Raw genomic sequence first — 24,853 nt, forward strand, 5'->3', positions numbered from 1 at the left:
AGAGGATAAAAAAAATCTTTACAAAACAAATCGCATATTAAATCGCAATCGCAATATTGGGGAAAAAAATCGCAATTAGATTATTTTCCCAAATCGTTCAGCCTTACACACTACTTTTTGTTATGACAGAGACACCGGAGGCAGAGATGAAAGCAATGTAACAGTTTATTGTAATGATCAGCAGTGAGACAGGTGAGTAGATAGATGAAGGTGAAGATCTTGAAGGTGAATGAGAGGTAATACTGTCCTTTTCTTTATGATGCAGATGGAACTGGAGGGAGACGCTGGAGCTGGCAGACGAACACACTCACACACAGGCAGGTAAGCACACGAGGAGATCCGAAGACGATGGAGACGAAGGAGACAATGGAGACAGGTAAGTATCACTTTGGAGTCCTTGAAGGTAAGCGTACAACTGGTTGTAACACAAACGAGACCGGACGATGAGTGTGTGTGAGTGTGTGGTATTTAACTGTGTGCTGATGACTGCGGTGATGATGTGCAGGTGGCGGTGATTAGTAGACTGGTGATTGAGTGCGTGGATACGGGAGTGAGGTGGAACCTGACGTGTCTGTGACAGTACCCCCCCTCCCACGGCCCGCTCCAGAGGGCCGTGGACCCCGACGTCGTGGTGGTCGTCCTCGAGGTCGTGGGGCAGGTCTGTCTGGGTGGTTGGTGTGGAAGGTCTGTAACAGAGCTGGATCAAGGATATCATTCTTGGGAACCCATGAGCGTTCTTCGGGACCGTAGCCCTCCCAGTCCACCAGATACTCTAAAAGACCACCACGGCGCCGGGAGTCCAGAATCTCACGTACAACGTAGGCTGTTCCATCATCCAGAATGAGTGGAAGGGGGGGCTCGACGGCTGCCACGTCAGGTTCTGTGGGAGGAAGAACAGAAGGGTGGTGAGGCTTTAATAGTGAAACATGGAAAGTTGGGTGAATTCTCTTATATTGTGCTGGGAGTTGTAACCGGTAAGTGACAGGGTTGATCTGTTGGAGGATGGTGAACGGGCCAATGAAGCGGGGACTCAGCTTCTTGCAGGGCAGGCGCATCTTGATGTCTCTGGTGGACAGCCAGACCTTCTGCCCCGGTTGGTAGTTTGGAGCGTGGGAGCGCCGAAGGTCGGCTGTCGTCTTGCGCCTGCGCAGGGCTCTCTGCAGCTGGTGGTGAGCTGAGTCCCATACCCTCTCGCTCTCCCGGAACCAGTAGTCGACAGCAGGAACGTTGGAGGGTTCCCCGTCCCAGGGGAACAGTGGGGGCTGGAAGCCGAGCACGCATTGGAAAGGTGTTAATCCTGTTGTGGCTTGGCGGAGGGAGTTCTGGGCGTACTCGGCCCAGCCCAGGTACTGGTTCCAGGAGTCCTGGTGGCCGTGACAGAAGGTACGCAGGAAGCGGCCAATCTCCTGGATCTTCCGTTCCATCTGCCCGTTCGACTGAGGATGGTATCCAGACGACAGACTGACGGTCACACCCAGGAGTGAGAAGAAAGCCTTCCATACCCGTGAGACGAATTGTGGTCCTCTGTCTGAGACTATGTCTTCGGGGATTCCGTAGTGACGGAAGACATGGTTGAACATTAATTCTGCTGTGGCCATAGCTGTTGGTAGACCCTCCAGGGGAATTAGACGGCAGGCTTTAGAGAAGCGGTCTACGACGACCAGAATGCAGGTGTTACCATCAGACTCGGGGAGATCTGTGACAAAATCTACTCCCAGGTGTGACCAGGGTCTCTCAGGAACGGGCAGAGGATGGAGCTTGCCGGTGGGAAGATGGCGTGGGCTCTTGGAGATGGCGCACTCCCTGCAGCCCTGCACGTACCTCCTGACATCGTTGGCCATGTTTGGCCACCAGAAGCGCTGTTTGAGCAGCGAGAGGGTTTCATTGACCCCCGGGTGACCAGTGCCAAGTGAAGTGTGAACAGAGTGCAGAAGTAGATGGGTCGTGTCCTGGTGATGTAGCGCAAGCCCTGGGGACAACCCGGCGGAGTGCGTGGGGAGGCATTGGAGGAGGGTAAGGTCTCTTCTGACCATTCGATGGGGCTGACGAAAATGGATTCAGGTAGGATGGTTTCGGGTTCTTCATTCTTTTCCTCCGGGGCGTGGAGACGAGAGAGAGCATCGGCTTTCAGGTTTTTAGAGCCAGGTCGGTATGAGATGGTGAAATGGAATCTTGAGAAGAATAACGCCCATCGGGCTTGGCGAGGGCTGAGTCGTTTGGCGGCTTTCAGATATTCGAGGTTCTTGTGGTCGGTGAGTACTTGGAAAGGGTGATTGGCCCCCTCCAACCAATGCCTCCATTCCTCAAGGGCGAGTTTTACAGCCAAGAGTTCACGGTCCCCGATGTCATAGTTCACCTCCGCCGGGTTGAGCTTGCGGGAGAAGAAGGTGCATGGATGGAGCCTACTTGGATTCCCCTGCTGCTGTGATAGGACCGCTCCCACTCCTGTGGTGGAGGTATCCACCTCCACGACGAATGGTAGGTCCGGGTTGGGGTGGACGAGGAGGGGAGCGGTGGTGAAGGCCTTCTTGAGCGTCTCAAAAGCTTTGGTGGCAGGTTGGGACCAGGACAGAGACTTGGGCTGCTTACGGAGGAGGTTGGTGAGTGGACTGACGATGGTACTGTAGTTCTTTATGAATCGACGGTAGAAATTGGAGAAACCAAGGAATCGTTGGAGTTCTTTTATGGTGCTTGGAGCTGGCCAGTTCTGGATGGCAGATACCTTCCCCTCGTCCATCCGGATGCCACTGTGATCAATCACATATCCCAGGAAGTGGACAGAGGGCTGGTGGAATGAGCACTTCTCTGCTTTCAGGAACAGATGGTATTGCCGTAAGCGTTGGAGGACCTCCGCAACGTGGTGGCGATGTTCGGCCAAGCTCCGGGAGTAAATCAGGATGTCATCGATATAGACCAACACGAACTTGTGGAGAAACTCCCGGAGCACCTCATGGATGAAATCCTGGAATACGGAGGGGGCGTTGACCAGGCCATACGGCATCACGAGGTATTCGTAGTGACCGGTGGGCGTGACGAAGGCGGTCTTCCACTCGTCCCCCTCGCGTATCCGGATGAGGTTGTACGCGCTGCGGAGGTCCAACTTTGTGAACACAGTGGCACCGCGGAGATGTTCCAGGGCCGCTGGGACGAGGGAAGTGGGTACCGGAATTTGACGGTGATTTTGTTCAGTGACCGGTAATCGATGCAGGGCCGCAAGCCTCCGTCCTTCTTGGCCACGAAGAAGAAGCTTGAAGCAGCAGGGGAAGTAGACGGGCGGATGTATCCTTGGTTAAGGGCCTCTTTGATGTATTCCTCCATGGCCTTCTCCTCCGGCACTGATAGGGGGTAGATGCGTCCCCTAGGCACTGGCTCACCCGGTAACAGATCAATGGCACAGTCCCATGGCCGGTGTGGAGGAAGCTTGGAGGCGCGTTGCGGGCAGAAGACGTCACTGAAGGGGGCGTAATCGGGAGGTATGTCGATGGAGCGTTTTTCCACAGGGCTCTCGATGGAGGTAGCATTGATGGATAGGTTCTTGGATGGAGGAGATCTTGGAACAGGAAGGTCTGGAAAACAGCTGGAGAAACAGGGGTCGCCCCACTTCAGGACTTCGCCCGTGCGCCAGGAGATGGTGGGATGATGGAGTTCCAGCCACGGGCGCCCTAGAACCATGTCAGCGGTGGACTCCTCCAGAACCAGCAGATGGATGAGTTCTTGATGGAAGATACCCACTTGTAATTGAAGGGGTCCAGCGACACGGCGAACCGTCTTACGGCTCAGGGGTTTGCCCGTGATGGGGTTGATTTGATAGTGAGTCGGAGACGGCGAGGTCTTGATCCCGAGGTGTCGACAGAGGGCGCCGGAGATGAAGTTTCCTGCTGACCCTGAATCGAGGAGTGCCACCACTGGAATGGAAACATCAGCAGCAGTAAGGTTTACAATGGTAGTGAGTGGTTTCATGTTCTGGATAGAGGGAATGATAGCACTCACCACGGGTCAAGGAGGACGGGTTGGGCATGCAGAGATGACATGCCCAGGTAATCCACAATACAAGCACAGATTCAGGGTCAGCCTTCTTTGTCTTTCTGTGGGTGACAAACGGGAGTTATCCACTTGCATAGGTTCGGTGGCTGGTTCTGGAGAGCTGACGGGTTCGGACCGACGGAGGAGAGTGCTGGCTAGTGGCTGGCCCTGGTGCTCACGGAGACACGACTGCATACGAGAACCCACTCGGATGGCGAGCTGGATGAAACATTCGAGTCCTATGGAGTCCTCGTATGCAGCGAGATGCAGCCGCACGTTGGGCTCCAGACCTTGTCGGAAGGTGGTGATGAGGGCTTGTTCGTTCCATCCGCTGGTTGCGGCGAGCGTTCGGAACTGCAGGGCATAATCGTTAACAGTATTGTTACCTTGTTTTAAATTATACAATTTCTCACCCGTGGTAAAATCAGTCAGGGGTTTTTCGAAAACTTCTCTGAAGTGAGAAACGAAAGCAGCATAGGATCTGATAACTGGTCCTTTCTGAGTCCAGAGAGAATCCGCCCATTGGAGGGCCTTAGCCTGCAGTTGAGAAATCACGAACGCTATTTTCGCCGTGTCGGTGGGATAGAAGTGCGGCTGCATCTCCAGGACCAACTCACACTGAAGGAGGAATCCGCTGCAGTCCTCCGCCGATCCTGAGAAGGGCGCCGGTTTGGCCATGGGACTGGCGGTGCACATAGGAGAAGCAGCGGTGATGGTGGATGCGGAAGCAGCCGCGGTGGTGGATACAGGTGACGGTGACGGTGGTTGTGGAGTGAGTGCTCGTCGCAGTGCGTCCACGAGCTCTTGAAACGGGTCGTGATGGCTCATGCTGATCGATAGTTGTTATGGTCCGGTCTTCTGTTATGACAGAGACACCGGAGGCAGAGATGAAAGCAATGTAACAGTTTATTGTAATGATCAGCAGTGAGACAGGTGAGTAGATAGATGAAGGTGAAGATCTTGAAGGTGAATGAGAGGTAATACTGTCCTTTTCTTTATGATGCAGATGGAACTGGAGGGAGATGCTGGAGCTGGCAGACGAACACACTCACACACAGGCAGGTAAGCACACGAGGAGATCCGAAGACGATGGAGACGAAGGAGACAATGGAGACAGGTAAGTATCACTTTGGAGTCCTTGAAGGTAAGCGTACAACTGGTTGTAACACAAACGAGACCGGACGATGAGTGTGTGTGAGTGTGTGGTATTTAACTGTGTGCTGATGACTGCGGTGATGATGTGCAGGTGGCGGTGATTAGTAGACTGGTGATTGAGTGCGTGGATACGGGAGTGAGGTGGAACCTGACGTGTCTGTGACACTTTTGACATATTAGCAAATTAACAAGTTAGCTTTTTATAAATTAGCTTGTTATAGCTAACAAAGTTTAAACTAATAAAAATTTTTTTATTGAGGTTACATAATAAATTTGATTTTAGTGTATGCATTAGTGTACTCAAACATTTTAAGTTAAGAACAGTTAAAATGTATGAGTACAAAATAAAAATCTGCAGTTCTGTTTACTTAAACTTTGAAATTCTTAACTTAAACATTTTGAGGCAAATTGGAACAGTATTTGGGCAGCGACTGATGATGTTTCACAAGAACAGACACAAACAGAAGAACGCATATTGAGAAACGGCGAGAGTATACAGTGAACCCGCGAACCGTGACAAGTACAATCAAGTACACTGTCATTAGTAGCACTTTTTTCCGACATTAAAATATAGTTAAATATTTTAAATATTTAAATAAATAGGTTAAGTACTTTATGTTAAAAGTATTGTTACTGTTTTATTAATACAAATTTAACCTGCATGTTTTATTTTTCATGAAAATCCATTAAAATCAACTTAGTGACAGTATACATAATCCACTAAATACATAATCCACTAAAATTGTATGTAAAGCATTCATAGCACACTTTTAAGTAATGCACTTATAAAACACTTCTGGGTCGTTCTGTGTCAAATCAACCAGAGGTCCCCGGCTAAAATTTCAGATTTTGTTAACATTTTTACTGTTGAAAGACAAATATAAATAGTAATGAAATACAAAATATTAAAAGTCACAGATGTATATTTACTGAGTAATTCACTATTTTGTAGAGAGGGTCAATATGAATCAATTGCATGAACTGTAAAAACAAAAAATCCTAATTATATGGAAAGTAACTGGTTTTTTACAATAATTTTCTTTTATTTTAATTTCTTATTTTCTTATAATTTCTTTATTTCTTTTTATTATTACATTATTTAAAAATTACAGTAATTCACATTTTTTACAGAAAATTTACTGTATTTTTTATACAGTACTTTTTCTGTCTTGTTAAATTACAAACAAATGTATGTACAATTTCAAAAATAATTAGTAATTAAACTATTAGTAATTAAACAGCCAAAAAACATGTAGAATTAAAGTAAAATATCATAATTTAAATAAACTGAAAAAACATGTTATTTTATAGTATTTCCTGAATTATTACCATCAAACACCTTCACTTTAAAAAAAAAGATAAACTCTGGCTGCTTACTGGTGCTGTATTTATCATGAAGTGGCCTGATTCACTGATATCACATAATATCAAGTCTCTGAGTATATTAACTGTTAGTTTCATATGATTTACTGTAACCTTGTGATATTGTGGAATCATATTATGATAACCTGGTATTGTGATTTTTAAGTAATTATGCAGAAAAGTTTTTTGGAGCACAGAGACATCATTAATTAACATCTGAACAATGGTGACAATCAACAAAGCTTGTTTTGTGACGTTCTGAGGTGATCTGAATTTTTTTTTTTAAATTGTCACCATAATTGAGATTCATACGCTGATTCTTGATGTCTGTGTGAGTCTGCATGACCTTGACAAAACATTTTCTGCATAATGATTTAATGAAATTGTTTATAGTATCACAGCACTGTAATAATTGGCATATGAAATTACTACAAACACTACAAATTTTTGTCAGAGACCAGACTCTAGCATCAGTGAATCCGACAACTTTATATGAAGACTAAATCATTATCTGATCAGAGTTTTACTTGCTTTTTTTTTTTTTTTTTACTATAACAAATGTGTACTAGAAACACAAGGGTCAAGAGCCCAACTAAAGCAAACACTGACCACCAGAATGGTGACTTAAACATCTAAACCTCTGTTAATTCTCAATAAGAACTACTATGAAATAATAAAGTCTGGATTGTAATAAGTGAAGATGCTGAGATTTTGAGAGATCTGTTAGTGATTAATGTTTTATTGGGATTTAAACGTTTTCTGTATCGTGTGTTTTGTGGGTCACCATTATACTAAAGAGTAGAGCCTGTGCTTCAGTCTGGGATGAGCCAGAAAACACTGGTGTTATACCAGAATCTAAAATGATATCTTTAATATTTCTTGAGTTACATGCACGCAAACTTGAAGCACAAAACACAAGAAATGCTTTTTAGCATTTTTGAACAGTCATCGTTGGCATATAATGAAACAAAGATTGCGAAAGTCAACAGATTTACTAACAGACCTATGAATCTCTGTGTAAAAATAAAATAATGATTCTTCTATCTTTCTAAAGTCATTTTACACCCCTATAATTTGGCTCCAAATCTCAGGTGAAAATTGTCATTTTGACCCCCTCTACAAAATAGTGGATTACTCAGTAAATATACATGTGTGACATTTAATATTTTGGCTTTCATCACTATTTATGTTTGTCTTTGAACAGAAAAAATATTAACAAAATCAAAAATTTGAGCCAGGGACCTCTGGTTGATTTGACACGGAACGACCCTTCTGTATATTTGGTTTACAGGATCTGACTACACTTAAAATCAATCTAAGTGTTAGTACAATTTCTTAGTATTAGTATAATATAAATTGTTAGTGCATTTATATTGTGTACTTAAGGAATATATTTTAAGTAATATTAATATTAATATTAAAATTAATTAATATATTTTTACTAAAATCAATTTAATTTAATCTTAGGATTACTATAAAAGTCTAGATTTAACTAATTTTTAAAGCATTCAAAGCACACTTTTAAGAAATAATAAAACTCCTCTATATATTTGTTTGCGGTAGTATACTTTATTTCAATGTAGTAAAAATCAATTTAGGTATTAGTGGTATTTAGTATACTTTTTTAATGTCTTTTATCTTCAGTTCATCTAAGGCTGTGGCTGAAGAAAGTTGTAGTTTGTGTTCTTATTTCTCTTTCTTTCAGTGTTTGTTCACAGCAGGTGTTTGAATGATTGAAAGAATGTTTCAGGAACATCATACTAACCTTTAAATAACATACTACTAACATTAAGAACATTTTATGTTCTTGGAATGTTACAAATCAACGTTCCTACAATGTTGAATTTTAGATCAAAATTAAGTTGAAAGAACGTTTGAGAAACATTATATCTTATAAAAACGTTCCTGTAACATCAAGAAAACTGGACATTTTTAATGTTCCCAGAACCAAGACTGAATATTTAGAGAACGTTCTTATAACACAATTCTGTTAGCTGGGATATACTGTAAAATATCTAATTATGAACTTATTTAATTTTTTTTATACATTAAATATAAAGGCAAAGACAAACACTGACAAATTGTTCTTAGAAAAAATATTTGATTGTATCTCACTTCCTCAGACATTAGTGACATCTTTAACAATACCATCTGTGCTTAAAAGTAGTTTTCCACTTACTGCACTTTTCATCTTTTCCTTCATCCTGCCTGTGATTCAGTGTTCAAGGTTCAAAAGTGTCTAATTCCATATTTGGCTCTTATGTTGGACAGCACGTCTTCACGGATGAGCTGTGATCTTCAGAATGTGTGGCATTTTTACAATTAGTGCTAAACCTAAACGGGAAGTGATTTCATTTCACACTTTCCTTCAGCAAGAATAAAGTCTTGCAGTCCAACTTAAAAACTCTCTGCAGACTCATGCTACTATTGTTTATTGTACATTCAAACATGTTATCAGCTTCAAAAGCCAACAAGAGGAATCTGTGACCATGAAATGGACTCAAACACCCTTAAACAGCCCAAAGTAGACCTGTGTTAATGATGCAGGAAACAGCAGCACCTAAAAACAGTACAAACAAAACAATATTAGTTGTGTTGTGTTGTGTAGATGCCTGTTTCCTCCATGTGACATACATTCCACCTAAATCTTTCAGCTCTGTGATTGGTGGTCCAGCTGGGAAATTAGAGAGGGCCAAGCCATAGAAGGTCAATGAGAGACTAATTTCAAATGACAGGAAAATTATCATCATATTAGCAAAATCATAGTAGCACATTTGTTGTAATTCTGCATAATAGTTCTGTTTTCCCCAAATCATATGTTTATTACAATCTGTTACATTAATTGCAATATTGCATATTGCAATTAATTGCAAGTCTTGCCTGTGTTATGATGTTGTTGTTTTTCTTTTATTAGGGATAATTATTGCACTTTTATCTAAATTAATATCCTGTAATGGGTCGAGACAAGCCACCTGTGGGAATTAGGCGGGCAGATGGCGACTGGTTTTCCCTCTCAGGATCTCTTGAGCTCAACCTCCACCTGCTGCAGAAATCATGCAGGAATAACATCAGTACAACAGGCCTTGAGAGCTGCTGAAATCCACACCAGTGGACGAGGGAAACGTTATCAATGTGACACTGAAAATAGTCTGAGTGTTTCTGATTCTTCATTTATTAGCTGGTGGTGATGTTGCATATTTTTGTTTCTAAAAGCCATAATTGGGAACAATGTTTTCTTCTTAACATATTTAATACACTGTTATTGTCAGAAGTGTTGAATCTAAGGCTTTAAGTGTCTCTGTAAATGTGCTGGAGCTGTTCTGGTTTCATGTGCTCCTGAAGCAGATCTGAGTATGTATGGAGCTCCACCTGTAGAGGACGCTGTTGAGTTACATCCTGAAAATCATGTGAAGCCAAGAGGTCAAAGTCATCCGACCTGAAGCATCTTCTGTGTGGCGCTGCTGGAATGACATTGATGGTTTCACCACATGTGCTCATTGATAGAGACACACTTAATGTCTGAATTAGTTACTGAAATCAATAAATTATCAATATAACTGTCTGTAGCCTGTCTGCATGATAATTTGCAGGTCTTGTCACTTTTCTTAATCAGATTTGCTCAGAAATAAAAAAAATATTTCTTTTAGGCACACACAGACTGTGCGTTTATAAATGAGAGTTTTTTTTATCAGAACAACTTTTGAGAAATCCTTTGGACTATATTGAAAAAGCTGATCATCTGTTTACGGATCTCTATGACGGTGACTTAAAGGTGTCCTAGAATTGAAAATTGAATTTACCTCGGCATAGTTAAATAATTAGAGTTCTGTACATGGAAATGAATTACAGTGAGTCTCAAACACCATTGTTTCCTCCTTCTTATGTAAATTTGATTTGTGCAAGAGACCTCTGAAAAACAGGCGAATCTCAACATAACACCGACTGTTACGTAACAGTTGGGATCATTAATATGTACGCCCCCAATATTTGCATATGCCAGCTCATGATTGAGGCATTAAACATGGGCAGCCAGTATTAACGTCTGGATCTGTGCACAGCTGAATCATCAGACTAGGTAAGCAAGCAAGAACAATAGCGAAAAATGGCAGATGGAGCAATAATAACTGACATGATCCATGATATCATGATATTTTTAGTGATATTTGTAAATTGTCTTCTAAATGTTTTGTTAGCATGTTGCTAATGTACTGTTAAATGTGGTTAAAGGTGCCCTAGATTCAAAAATTGAATTTACCTCGGCATAGTTGAATAACAAGAGTTCAGTACATGAAAATGACATACAGTGAGTCTCAAACTCCATTGTTTCCTCCTTCTTATATAAATCTCATTTGTTTAAAAGACCTCCGAAGAACAGGCGAATCTCAACATAACACCGACTGTTACATAACAGTTGAGATCATTAATATGTATGACCCCAATATTTGCATATGCCAGCTCATGTTCAAGGCATTACACAAGGGCAGCCAGTATTAATGTCTGGATCTGTGCACAGCTGAATCATCAGACTAGGTAAGCAAGCAAGAACAACAGCGAAAAATGGCAGATGAAGCAATAATAACTGACATGATCCATGATATCATGATATTTTTAGTGATATTTGTAAATTGTCTATCTAAATGTTTCGTTAGCATGTTGCTAATGTACTGTTAAATGTGGTTAAAGTTACCATCGTTTCTTACTGTGTTCACGGAGACAAGACTGTCGTTATTTTCATTTTTTAAATACTTGCAGTCTGTATAATTCATAAACACAACTTCATTCTTTATAAATCTCTCCAACAGTGTAGTGTTAGCCGTTAGCCACGGAGCACTATCAAACTCATTCAGAATCAAATGTAAACATCCAAATAAATACTCTACTTACGCGATTAGACATGTTGCATGATGAACACTTTGTAAAGATCCATTTTGAAATAAATTTTCAAAATTTTAAATTAGCTGTGTGAACTTTGTTTATAGCTGTTTAAGGCAAGCACGAGCTTGGGGCGGAGAGCACGAGATTTAAAGGGGCCGCACTGCATAAATCGGCGCGTTTATAATGATGCCCCAAAATAGGCAGTTAAAAAAATTAATTAAAAAAAACTATGGGGTATTTTGAGCTGAAACTTCACAGACACATTCAGGGGACACCTAAGACTTATATTACATCTTTTGAAAACATGTTCTTGGGCACCTTTAAAGTTACCATCGTTTCTTACTGTATTCACGGAGACAAGAGCCATCGCTATTTTCATTATTAAACACTTGCAGTCTGTATAATTCATAAACAAAACTTCATTCTTTATAAATCTCTCCAACAGTATGTAATGTTAGCTTTAGCCACGGAGCACTATCAAACTCATTCAGAGTCAAATGTAAACATGCAAATAAATACCATACTTACAGGTGCTGGTCATATAATTAGAATATCATCAAAAAGTTGATTTATTTCACTAATTCCATTCAAAAAGTGAAACTTATATATTATATTCATTCATTACACACAGACTGATATATTTCAAATGTTTATTTCTGTTAATTTTGATGATTAGAACTGACAACTAATGAAAATCCCAAATTCAGTATCTCAGGAAATTAGAATATTGTGAAAAGGTTCAATATTGAAGACACCTGGTGCCACACTCTAATCAGTTAATTAACTCAAAACACCTGCAAAGGCCTTTAAATGGTCTCTCAGTCTAGTTCTGTAGGCTACACAATCATGGGGAAGACTGCTGACTTGACAGTTGTCCAAAAGACGACCATTGACACCTTGCACAAGGAGGGCAAGACACAAAAGGTCATTGCAAAAGAGCACATTATTAGAGAGGCGAAGGGAAGGAGAAAAGATGTGGTAGAAAAAAGTAATAGGGATAACTGCACCCTGGAGAGGATTGTGAAACAAAACCCATACAAAAATGTGGGGGAGATTCACAAAGAGTGGACTGCAGCTGGAGTCAGTGCTTCAAGAACCACTACGCACAGACGTATGCAAGACATGGGTTTCAGCTGTTGTATTCCTTGTGTCAAGCCACTCTTGAACAACAGACAGCGTCAGAAGCGTCTAAAGACAAAAAGGACTGGACTGCTGCTGAGTGGTCCAAAGTTATGTTCTCTGATGAAAGTAAATTTTGCATTTCCTTTGGAAATCAGGGTCCCAGAGTCTGGAGGAAGAGAGGAGAGGCACACAATCCACGTTGCTTGAGGTCCAGTGTAAAGTTTCCACAGTCAGTGATGGTTTGGGGTGCCATGTCATCTGCTGGTGTTGGTCCACTGTGTTTTCTGAGGTCCAAGGTCAACGCAGCCGTATACCAGGAAGTTTTAGAGCACTTCATGCTTCCTGCTGCTGACCAACTTTATGGAGATGCAGATTTCATTTTCCAACAGGACTTGGCACCTGCACACAGTGCCAAAGCTACCAGTACCTGGTTTAAGGACCATGGTATCCCTGTTCTTAATTGGCCAGCAAACTTGCCTGACCTTAACCCCATAGAAAATCTATGGGGTATTGTGAAGAGGAAGATGCGATATGCCAGACCCAACAATGCAGAAGAGCTGAAGGCCACTATCAGAGCAACCTGGGCTCTCATAACACCTGAGCAGTGCCACAGACTGATCGACTCCATGCCACGCCGCATTGCTGCAGTAATTCAGGCAAAAGGAGCCCCAACTAAGTATTGAATGCTGTACATGCTCATACTTTTCATGTTCATACTTTTCAGTTGGCCAAGATTTCTAAAAATCCTTTCTTTGTATTGGTCTTAAGTAATATTCTAATTTTCTGAGATAATGAATTTGGGATTTTCCTTAGTTGTCAGTTCTAATCATCAAAATTAAAAGAAATAAACATTTGAAATATATCAGTCTGTGTGTAATGAATGAATATAATATACAAGTTTCACTTTTTGAATGGAATTAGTGAAATAAATCAACTTTTTGTTGATATTCTAATTATATGACCAGCACCTGTACATGATCTGAGGCTGCATGCCGCATGCATGACAAACACTTTGAAAAGATCCATTTTGAGGATTATATTAGCTTTGTGAACTTTGTTTATACATTATAGAGTTGCGAGCTTGGGGGCGGGGAGCACGAGCATTTAAAGGGGACACACGTTGAAACGGCGCATTTATAATTATGCCCCAAAATAGGCAGTTACTGAATTAAAAAATCTATGGGGTATTTTGAGCTGAAACTTCACAGACATTCAGGGGACACCTTAGACTTATATTACATCTTGTGAAAAAGCGTTCTAGGGCACCTTTAATATCACCCTGACACATTTACTGTGTTAAAATCAACACTGTGAATATGTCAAAATGAACACAAGTGTTGTCCCAAAACACAAGCACTGATGTGTAAGACTTTTATTTGACTGGACTTGACAAAGACATCATGGCAATTTTGATCTTCATGTTCAGAAACGCACCTGTTTTATTTTGTTGTTTTTCTCTTTCCTTCAATGATTCTGCTTGTTAACAGCAGATGTTCATCTCTGCTGCTTGATTAATGACTTAATTATCACATTAACTTCTCTCTTGATTGGTCTCGACTACACCTCTGGTTGACCTTAAAAATAAGGTTGACCGATAATAGAAAAACAATCATTTCCATGGGTCTAGTTTTGGCATCTGTTTGTTTGAAATTGTAATCAGGTTTCCTCTGTTGGAGTACAATTGGCTAGGTGGCGCTGTCGCAAAAAAATAAAATAAAAAAATAATAAATAAAAAAACTCCTAGACTGTGGTCCTGAAACTACAGCAGGTTTTCAAGGTTTTGCATTCCAGGTATATTGCAGGAATATTACAACAAAGCAGATACACTAGAACTAAATATGAAATAAGAACAAAAATACAATTTACTAAAGTAATAATCGTTATTGACAATTTTATTGAAAGTGAAAGCAATACAACTGAAAGGCAGTTTCACAGACACTCAATATCAGAATAATATGGTGAATCAGGGCAATCTACTGTGATTTTCACTTCATCACTTCAGACTAACAAATGAGACACATGATAACAGAATAAGATCATATTATCATAGAGCTGCTTGAGATGGAGCAAGTCATGAACACATCAGAGGTTTGGTGTCTCAGATCACCCCAATTCACATCGTGAGGATGTTGTGTTTATTATTGCAGAGAAAATAATGACAATATTACATTTTTCTTCTAATAAATTCATATGAACATCAACTGGCAGAAATGATACATTCACAATAAAAACAATTAAAAAAAATAATAGAAGCAAAAACACAAGACTAGATAAAATCTAGTTCTTCTCACAAAACCCTTTCCTCTTCTCAGAGCATGGCACGTCATACCAGTTGTTCACAGAGTCGTTTGTAGGGTTCAGTACAACACAGTCCTCATTTCCATTATAGTCATTCGGCTCACCTCTGAACCAAAACCTGAATAAAATGTGTCCGATTTTCAGTTACTCTGAACCGCAAATGTTCAATGAAAGTTTTTATCCATTCAGCAAACAACAAATGAGGATCTTAACAACACTGTTAAACCTTGCTGTAAAAAAATGACCAAATTCTGTCAGTAACATCCATTTTTCATTAAAACAGTAATATACTGTAGAAAACAATGCATTCTAGGTAATATTTGTAATTTTTGAGAAAATAACCTACAGGAATATACTGTGAGTTAACATCGCTCAAAGTCGACACTCAGAGTTTGTGTTCTAAATCACACCCTATACCCTCATTCACTATTCCCTACATTAGTTCACTAATATAGTCAGAGATGTATAAAGTACTAGAGACTGAGACTTGAGTAAGAGTACAAGTGCTCTATCAAAAAAGTGACTTGAGTAGAAGTTGAAGTGCTCTTTAAGCACCACACTTAAGTAGAAGTACTAAAGTATTCAACATTTTTTGTACTTAAGTATTGCAAGTAGTTTATTTTAAAATGTACTACTCAAGTACTGAAAGTAAAAGTACAAGTATTGTGTTATGTAGTTATTAAAGAAAGTAGTCAAAAGTTTGAACATCATATTGTTTTTATTATTTCAAATGATAAACCTAAAGGACAATCACAATTCCTTTGACTGTAACTTTTTGTAAACAAACAGATTAAGTGCGATTAAGTACCACTTGAGATGCAGACAAGTTGAGATGCTTTGTTTGTTGTCAGCACTTTGATTTCGTTACCAAAATGTTTATTTTCACTAATAGTCTAATTTTCTACCATATACAATTGAATAAAATTAGCTAGCTTGCTTTGCACTTTTTTTCTGTTTTCACCTCACTCCAGTCTAAACTAGGCTAAATTATTTTTTTTAGGTAATTTTTCTACAAATTGTCATATAAATAACCTAAAAATACTGTAGTTCATTAAGATTAAATCTTACTAACCACTCTTACTAAAAAAAATGGGGTAAGCACACTTATATTCTCATTTCAAGAGGTGTTCTGAGTAAATGATTTGTTTGTAACACTTTATAATATGGTTTGATTTGTTAACATTACATTAGTTAATGTATTAGACTAATAACCAACATGAACTAACCATGGTCAATACATTCGTTACTGTATTTATTAATCTTTGTTAATCTTAGTTAATAAAAATACAGCTGTTCATTGTTTGTATATGTTACTTCACAGTGCACATTAACTATGTAAACAAATAGAGAGCAATTTGAGAGCAAGACAGCGCTCGTGTTGTTTTAAGACGGTGAATGCGCGCGCGCGGCCGGGGCGGTCTCTCTCTCTCGCTGCTCGTTCTTATATGCGCCCTGACAAGTGCATTCTATTCTACATCACTCACCAAACAAATAAGGCTTTGGCAGCCGCAGGTGCAGGAAAACTTCTGCATTAGTTATGTCAGTGTAAATCTATACTACCATTAACCTATAAAACACTACTACACTATAAAAACGGGCGTGTGATTAAGCAGCACCAAAGGAGACATGCTCTACGATTTATTTTTGGCAACAGTAGGCTCTCATAAAATAAGAGAAAGTTGACATTAGTGATGGGTCAAAAATACCATTCAGCCTTTATGATAGCCAGCTAGTTAACGTTAAGTGAGCACCGCAGCATGTCGCTAGTTAGCAAGGCTTAACTTACTGATGGTGTAAGGTGGTGTTTTTGGTTCGTCCATCTTTTTCGCTGATCAAAAGGCAGAACGGGAGCACGCGCAGTCTTCTTAATCGCTTGATTCGCTCAATGATGTGCCAGCTTAATCAAACCTGCCATCCACCGTTCTGACAGTGGTAATGTGGGTTTGGAATGGAATGATTCGTAACATTTTTATAATTGTAACGAGTAACGATGCAGCACATAAAAAAATATCGGAGTAAAAGGATTAAACTCTTTGAAAATATGTACTGAAGTAAAAGGGGAAGTAGGAGAAAAAAATAATACTCTAGTAAAGTACAGATACCGCCTTTTAGTACTTAAGTACAGTAGTGAAGTAGTTCTACTTCGTTACTATACATCTCTGAATATAGTCCACTTGACAGAGTGAATGAAAAGAAGAGAGTGAATTCAGACACTGATGAACACCTGATGAGCAGAATCACTGAAGGACAGAGAAACAAGACCAGAAAAAAGAGAAGAAATGAGCAGGAACACAAGAACTACAACTGACTTCAGCCACACTGAGTGTGAAACCAGTTCCCTTTCAAAACTACACTCCTATTGTGTTGTACCACGTCTTATTATACATAAGACAAGACACTTATGGGGAAAACTTCCTTTTCTCTGATTTCTGAAGCCTTTATTCAGTCACAGAGTGTAACTGCACTGCCATTGGTTCGTGGAGTTAAAGTAAACGAACCAATGACGGTGCGGCAGAGCCGCGCGAGCCAATGGTGAGCAAGCCCACTCGAGCCCGCTAAGGGTAAAGATAAAGCTAATTTTTTTTAAATGCAAATGTCATGGGCACAGTGAGTGCATGCAGTGTTTGGGAAAGTCCCACGCAGAAGCCGCACTCACTGAGTTCTCACCACTGTGCTCAGCTGAATATGATATGATGTTCTTCCCTGACTCAGGTGAGACTCTTGAATATTTTCACTCTAAAAGAGTGTATTTCTCCAGCATTTGTTGTAAAATTCCCAATCTCTGAGCATGTCATTTGCCGGCCACACCCCCACGAGCCGTTGAGGGCGTGTGCTCTCACTTCAAGAGTACAAAAATGAGCTCAATGCTGAGCTCAATTTTCCAGAGAGCTTGTTATCTCCCAGCCAACATATCTCCTTCCTGAGGATAATTTTAGACTTGACCCACATGAGGGCCATGGTCACTCCATGATCTCTGGCCATTCAGAAGCTTGTGAAAACCTTTACGCCCGGGGCTTCTCTGCCCCTCAGAGCATTTCAGAAGATGCTAGGTCTAATGAGTTCAGCATCTCCAGCTCTGCAGCTGGGCTTGCTTCGTATGTGCCCGCTACAGTCCCGCCCCAAGCCTGGCAACATAGTCGTTGCTCGCTCAAGGTAAGCCAGGCGTGCGTCGCAACCCTGGCCCCTTGGACTAATCCCTGCTGGTTTGAGCAGGGCGTAGGAATTGGGAAGATGAACAAGAGGAAGGTTGTCTTCACAGATGCCTCCAAGATTAGTTGGGGAGCTCTGTGTGACAACCATCCGGCCTTTGGCACTTGGAACAGACCGGAAAGCAAGCTTCATATCAACCATCTGGAAATGTTGGTGGTATATAAAGATCTTCAAGCCTGCCTTCCTCTCCTGGTGGGACACCATGTCTTGGTCAGATTGGACAGCATGACGGTGGTGTCCTTCATAAATCACCAGGGCAGGCTCTCTTCAAAGCCCCTCTTCACTCTAGTGAAAACCATCCTAGAGTGGGGCCAATGCAACCTGCTCTCACTAAGAGCAGCGCATATACAGGGGTACTGAACACAGAGGACATGTTGTCCTGGAGCAACCTTCCCTCGGAGGAATAGTTGCTCCACCCCCGTACAGATCAGAAAATTTGTGATTCTTAGATGCCTTAAAGGCCCTCACTTTGAACCAATCCAGACTGACACTTTACGACCCCTGTCGCTGAAAACCGCCTTAGTGCTTGCTTTAGAATCGGTTAAGCGTGTGGGAGATTTGCAGGCATTCTCTGTGAGCCCCTCTTGTCTTAAATTTGGGCCTAATGACTCCAAAGTCGTCCTGAAACCAAGACATTAATATGTCCCGAAGGTCCTATCCACCTCTTTAGGCCTTCACTGCCCTTTAGGTGTGAGAGCACATTCCACGAGAGGCATGGCCTCCTCGTGGGTGTGGTCTTGTGGCATTTCTATCACCAAAATCTGTGTGGTGGCTGGCTGGGCCTCGCCGTCTGTATTTTTCAGGTTTTATAATCTGGATGTTCCTGCGATTCAGACGCAGGTCCTTTCTGCATAAGCCTCACTGCTGTGTCCAGCTTATGGTTTTCCATTATGACCCCGACCATGTCCGGGAATAACTATATTCTGAGCCCCCTATATGCATCCTAGGCCCCGCTGGGTTTATGGGCTTGGGAGGATGACTACAAAGTTTCAATCCCTATTGTCCGGGCTATCCTGTCCTATGCGTATCTGTTGCGAGCCCTTTTCAAGTGCCCTGCTCTGTTATCAGGTGATCAGGTGTTTTGACTGTTGTGATGATGCTGTAATCATCTTGGACTTTTTTAATTCAATAATCTCTTTCTGGGTCTAGAAAAAATCTTTATATTTATTGATTATTATGTCTGCGATTCAACCACATAAGATTGAAGAACAACATTGAAGCAACATATTGCACAAAATATTTTTGAGTTCCTACTTATCTTAGACACACACAGGCATCAACAATCAATATATGAATCTCAACAATGGTGACATTTAAATGTAAAATGTAAAGCATAGTACAAAACTCCCAGCATGCACTGCAGCATGAATAAATTATGCAGCTGAATGGTCTTTTTTTATTGCCACCATTGTTGAGATTCATGTGCTGATTTTTGATATCTGTGTGTGTCTGTTATACTATGGCAATTTTTTTTTTTCTTTTTTCCCCTTTGTGCTTGAGTTTTGGGACAACACTTGTTAATTTTGTCAAAAAGCATTTATTACAAAACTGACTAAAATTGGTTCAATTCTTATGCGTCAGTGTGTGAGGTTAGGGACAACACTTGTTGTGCAATGGTTTTAACACAGTGAATGTGTCAGGAAGGTGATCTGATGTTACATATTCACAGCACCACAAAAGCAGAGTAGTGCAGAAGTTTATCCATATAATGGACTCATGGGAAGTATTTTATTATTATTATTATTATTATTGTGGCTGTTGTCATAAATGTGTTTGTGGAAGAGCTGTATCTGATTTAAGAAGGTTGTGATTATCTAAACTTTAAATTAGAATTAAAATGACTTAAATAGCCACAGTGGTTTTCTGAGTGTTTCGTCACTTACCCTTGATTCAGTGTTGAATTATCCACCCATATCATTCTGCCTTCAGTCTCAATGTCAGACAAACCAATCCACACTCTCTCCATTGCTAATGAAGATATGAGTCTCTGTGTGTGAATGAAAACAGGAATAAGTGTGATTCCTCTCATTCATGAACAGACTCTCACACAAACTCACCTGCTTCTCTTCAGTGTTGATAATGACCAGATCAGCTCCTTGATCCCTGCAGTACTGCCTGCTCTCAGACCAGCTCTTCAACTCACTGGATATGAAAAAAATATCTGGAACATACAGATTTCCTTACATGACCACTTTTCAAAACTGTATGCATATACAGTAAAGATAAAGAGAACTAGAAAAAAATAATTTCTTAGACAAAACAGTTGTGTACTAACCTCGTTTGGAGTTTGTTTTTTTTACTTTGCTTTCTAACTCCAGATTCTTCTGACTCAAAGAATCAAAACTTCCCTGTAACTGACTTTTCTCAGCAGTGAGATCATTGACTCTGGTCTCCAACTCCAGATTCTTCTGACTCAAAGAATCAAAACTTCTCTGTAACTGACTTTTCTCAGCAGTGAGATCATTGACTCTGGTCTCCAGCTCCAGTTTCTTCTGTGTTAGATCAGTGTAATTGTCCTGAAAGCTGTTGATTGTCTGATTGTTATTGTTACTCTTGAACAGAGATTCTCTCTCTGCTGTGATGAAGATGTGCTGCAGTATGATGATGACCAGCAGAAGAACACAAATGAGCCCAAGAAACACTGTTATCAACACCAAACATCTACTTCCTCCTGACAAACAGAGAGAAAACACAAAAATATCAGTGAATACCTGTCCTATTATTACAAAAAAAGCTTTTACAGTATACTTTTATGAGACAAACATTGCTATACTGTTAAATACTGTCTCTAAAGGTGAACATATTGAAAATTTGTGTAAAAGTGTTAAAGGAGTGGTTCAATGCGATTTCACTTTTTTAACTTTTGGTGACATCATAAACCCTGTAAAACACGCCCCCGGGAACACGCAACAAAGTGGGCGAGGCCATGTCGCGCAGCACGTGGAAGTGGAAGAGTTGTTTACACTGGACACGAGCTGCACGACGCAGTGCATTAAAAGATAATAGAACCCATTATAATCTGTGATATTTTCTACACTGGATGCGGCGCTGAAGACAGCTTCCAGAATGTACACAAGTTTAATGCTGGATTTGTACAAAGGCTTTTACTGTAAGAAGCAGTTCCCACTTTAAAAGCAGAAGCTGCTGTTTATTGGCTTCATACTGTAAGTAATGTACGTGTTATTGTTTGTACATGTCTTTTAAACATATAGTTCTGTTGCTATTTTTGGTTGCATAAAGGACATACAAAGAGCAACTCGTTTTTGCTTCGCTAGCAAGTTAGATAAATTCTAGTGCATAGTCTGCATACCTCTCCAACAAACGTCTATATTCATAGACAAACAGTTGTTCAAGCTATAAATTAAGTGATACCTTTACAAAAATGCGACTACTCAGTCATGTATTTGGCTACTGTAAAGCTTTAATCAGGATAAAACTGTATATTGAAAGCTAACAAACAGCAGTGCCAGCATCTAAACACTTTGACACAAATAAAAAAAATGAAATACCATTCATAAACGTCCTTTAAAAGCACCGATTGAAGAGGTTCTGCTTTACCCTCTTCATCTGGGTCTGATCCGGGCTCAATTTGATACAGCAATATAGATGCCATTATTTACATTTCCCCTGAAGCGGTAGTAACAACGAATGGTAATGGACGTGGCATTTCCAGATGCTTCAGTGAATCACGATACACTGGGCCAGCTACCAACCTGCTAACCAATCTGATCACATTGTGTATTTCGGAGGGAGTGGCTTCATAGAAGCAGGAAGTCAAACGAGCTGTTCATATGACAGTGGAAACAGAGGTGTAGAATAAAGGTAAAATATATGAAAAATACGGCGTTTTCAGAAAATGAAGCATTAAGACATGTTAAACTGTGCCCCAAAAACACAATCAAGCCTAGAAAAAAAACACTGAACCACCCCTTTAATACGTTACCCTGCAAACAAGCCTTCATTGGCCTTTTACGGGCTCACTTAGGGCTGCCAGCGCAGGGCCCCTGAGAATTTGCTCATTGGTGAAACATTGGCCCCATTAGCGGTGGCCCTTCACTGGCAGCCCTCACTTAGCCTCCAGGAAGCCTTAGAGCTGTTTCATTGAAAATAATAAAGTTTCAAGTCACCGTAATGGAGGTAAGTGCTTGCTTCAGTTGGGCTCTTAACTTCAATGTTTTCCTGGCTGCTGTAACTTTGTGGTTCTGAACCACATTTGTTATAGCAAAAGTTGCAAGCAAAAAACAAAAACTGATCAGATGATTCTCTAATCTCACCCAGAGTCTGATCTTTGAGGACATTATTTAGATTTAATAATTGCACATTATTGTAGCATTAGAATACCACTGCATGAAATTTTTTCCCGCTTTAATATTTCAAACATTTTTTAGTTATTACGTAGCAATCAGACAGTATCATGTAGACTCACCCAGACATCAAGACTCAGTGTATGACCCTCAACAACTTTTAAGAAATCCTTTTGATTATATTGAAAAAGCTGATCTTCTGAATCACAGTGCTGCTGTAATCAATAATATAAATCTAACTCAGAGATTGGACTCTAAATGAGTTTAGTGATTCAGGTCAAATAATGATTATGTGAAACATAACCAACACCACCTGATCATCTTTTCTCTTTGTGTGTCTGGCTGTTATGACTCAGTTACAACAACCTAAAAGAAAAAGTGAAGTTCACATCGTAATTTCCGGAGGAGTGAACCCATCTAATCTTTCAATCAGTGAAACTCAAACATAATTTCAAGAGGAGGGAACCCTAATCATTCAATTATGAAGGTAATTTCCGGTTGAAAGGGCACGCTGGCGCGTTTGGCTGCCGCTCCTCTCTCCCGTTTATTTTTAGTAGTTTCTTTCTATGAGCCAGTGAATACAATCTGTGTCTTTTTTATTCTTCCGTGATGTGGAATCATGCTTCACATGCTGGATTACTGCTTTTATCTCTGAGTACGGTTTACTGGAATATACTCTTCTGTTGCCTGGCCCAGGACGTACACTGTTTACACCGCTGTGAGGCTGCTGTCGGTGTGGACCCTCCCCGAATGGCTCTCAGGTACACTGCTCGCCAGTTGTTCAACCTGAACGGACATTTAGAAATGGCGAATGACATACGTGCTCTCTGCAGTCATGTCGGAATACTGCGACCTAAGCGTTACACACATCGCTCGTCAAGGCGTAGTCTTTTATTCTCAACATCTAAACCTGTCGCTTATCCGAGATTTTGGTGCAAACCCCATAGACTGCAGTTTAGACCTACAGGGGTTAATTTTAATAACTTATCAGCACTCGGGCGTGTGGAGGCTGCATCGGATTCATCTGCTCCCCCACGTCTGCTGAAATCAGCACTGTTTAACGCACGCTCTGTCAACAACAAAGCCGTTGTTTTAGCTGACATTATTTTAGAACACAAGCTGGACCTTTTCTGTTTAACTGAAACATGGCACAAAGAATCTGATGGTCTTCTTTTTAATGAATTGACTCCTGCTGGCTATGGATTATTTGATCTCCCGCGTTCCTCTGGTAGAGGTGGGGGCATCATTGTGTTGCACAACCAACAGTTCAACATGTGTCCCGTGGCTGTCCCCAAATCTGACTCATTTGAATGTCTTGTCTTGAGTGTTTCTGCGCCCCTCTCTACTGCAGTGGTTACAGTCTACAGGCCTCCTAAGACAAATAAAGAGTTTTTATCTGAATTATCAGATATGTTGTCTTTTCTCTGCCTCAGGTTTGAAAGAATTCTTCTCCTGGGGGATTTCAACATCCATATGGATATAAAAGACTCCACAATAACAAAAGACTTCTTGTCCATATTGGAGTGCTTTGAACTAAACCAACTCGTGGACTGTTCTACACATGACAAAGGCCACACTTTAGATCTTGTGATTCCCAATGGTTCATTTGTGTCTCAGTTGTCAACCTCAGATTTAGGTCTGTCTGATTACCGGGCTGTCTTTTTTAACATGGAATTACCTGACATGATCACTTCCACTTCTTGCATCATTAATTATCGCAAGTGGAGATCTATTCAGCCCACTGATTTTTCTGATTTTATTGACTCTTTTTTAAGTTGTGATTCTCTGTCTGATGATCCGGATGATAATGTTTCTGTGCTGAATTCTGTTCTCTTGTCTGGCCTAGACACGCTGGCTCCTTTGAAATCACGATCTGTTTCTTTTGCACGCTCTGCTCCTTGGTACAATGATGATCTGCGTGCAATGAAGGCTTTGTGTCGCAAAATGGAGCGTAGATGGCGCATATCAGGTTTAACTGTTCATCACCAGGCCTGGAAAGACAGCTTATTTAAATATAAGGCTGAAATTGTGTCAGCTAGATCTGTTTATTTTTCTCAGTTAATTGTCAGCAATCAGAGAAACCCTAAACAACTGTTTCACTCAATCAACAAGCTGCTTAAAAATCACAGCCTCTCTAATGTTCCTGCTTCAACTCACCGTTGTAATATGTTTTTGGAGTTTTTTAGCACCAAAATTCATAATATACGAAACCACATTGTTTCCACTCATACTTCTGCTGCCTCCTCCTTAAATATTTCTGCATTTTCTGGTATTTCTCTCTCCAACTTTGCTATTCATGACTCCCAGTCTCTATGTAATATGGTTTCAAAACTGAAAGCCTCAACTTCCAGAGCTGATCCGATACCATCTTGTCTTTTTAAATCATGTTTTGATTCCCTCTCTCCTGTTGTTTTGAGAATTATCAATAACTCTCTGTGCACCGGTGTTGTGCCAGCAGCACTTAAAACTGCTGCTGTCACCCCTGTACCAAAAACTAACAACAT

General features: G+C 40.7%; 1 protein-coding gene across 3 annotated transcripts in view; it reads right to left on the minus strand.

Moving 5' to 3' along the window:
• LOC125271747 (NACHT, LRR and PYD domains-containing protein 12-like) overlaps nt 1–24,853 on the minus strand; it is a 1,137,836-nt gene that overhangs the window by 833,642 nt on the left and 279,341 nt on the right. The gene's annotated exons all lie outside the window — the stretch shown is intronic.

This window comes from Megalobrama amblycephala, linkage group LG7 (assembly GCF_018812025.1).
Source record: "Megalobrama amblycephala isolate DHTTF-2021 linkage group LG7, ASM1881202v1, whole genome shotgun sequence".
NCBI lineage: Eukaryota > Metazoa > Chordata > Actinopteri > Cypriniformes > Xenocyprididae > Megalobrama > Megalobrama amblycephala.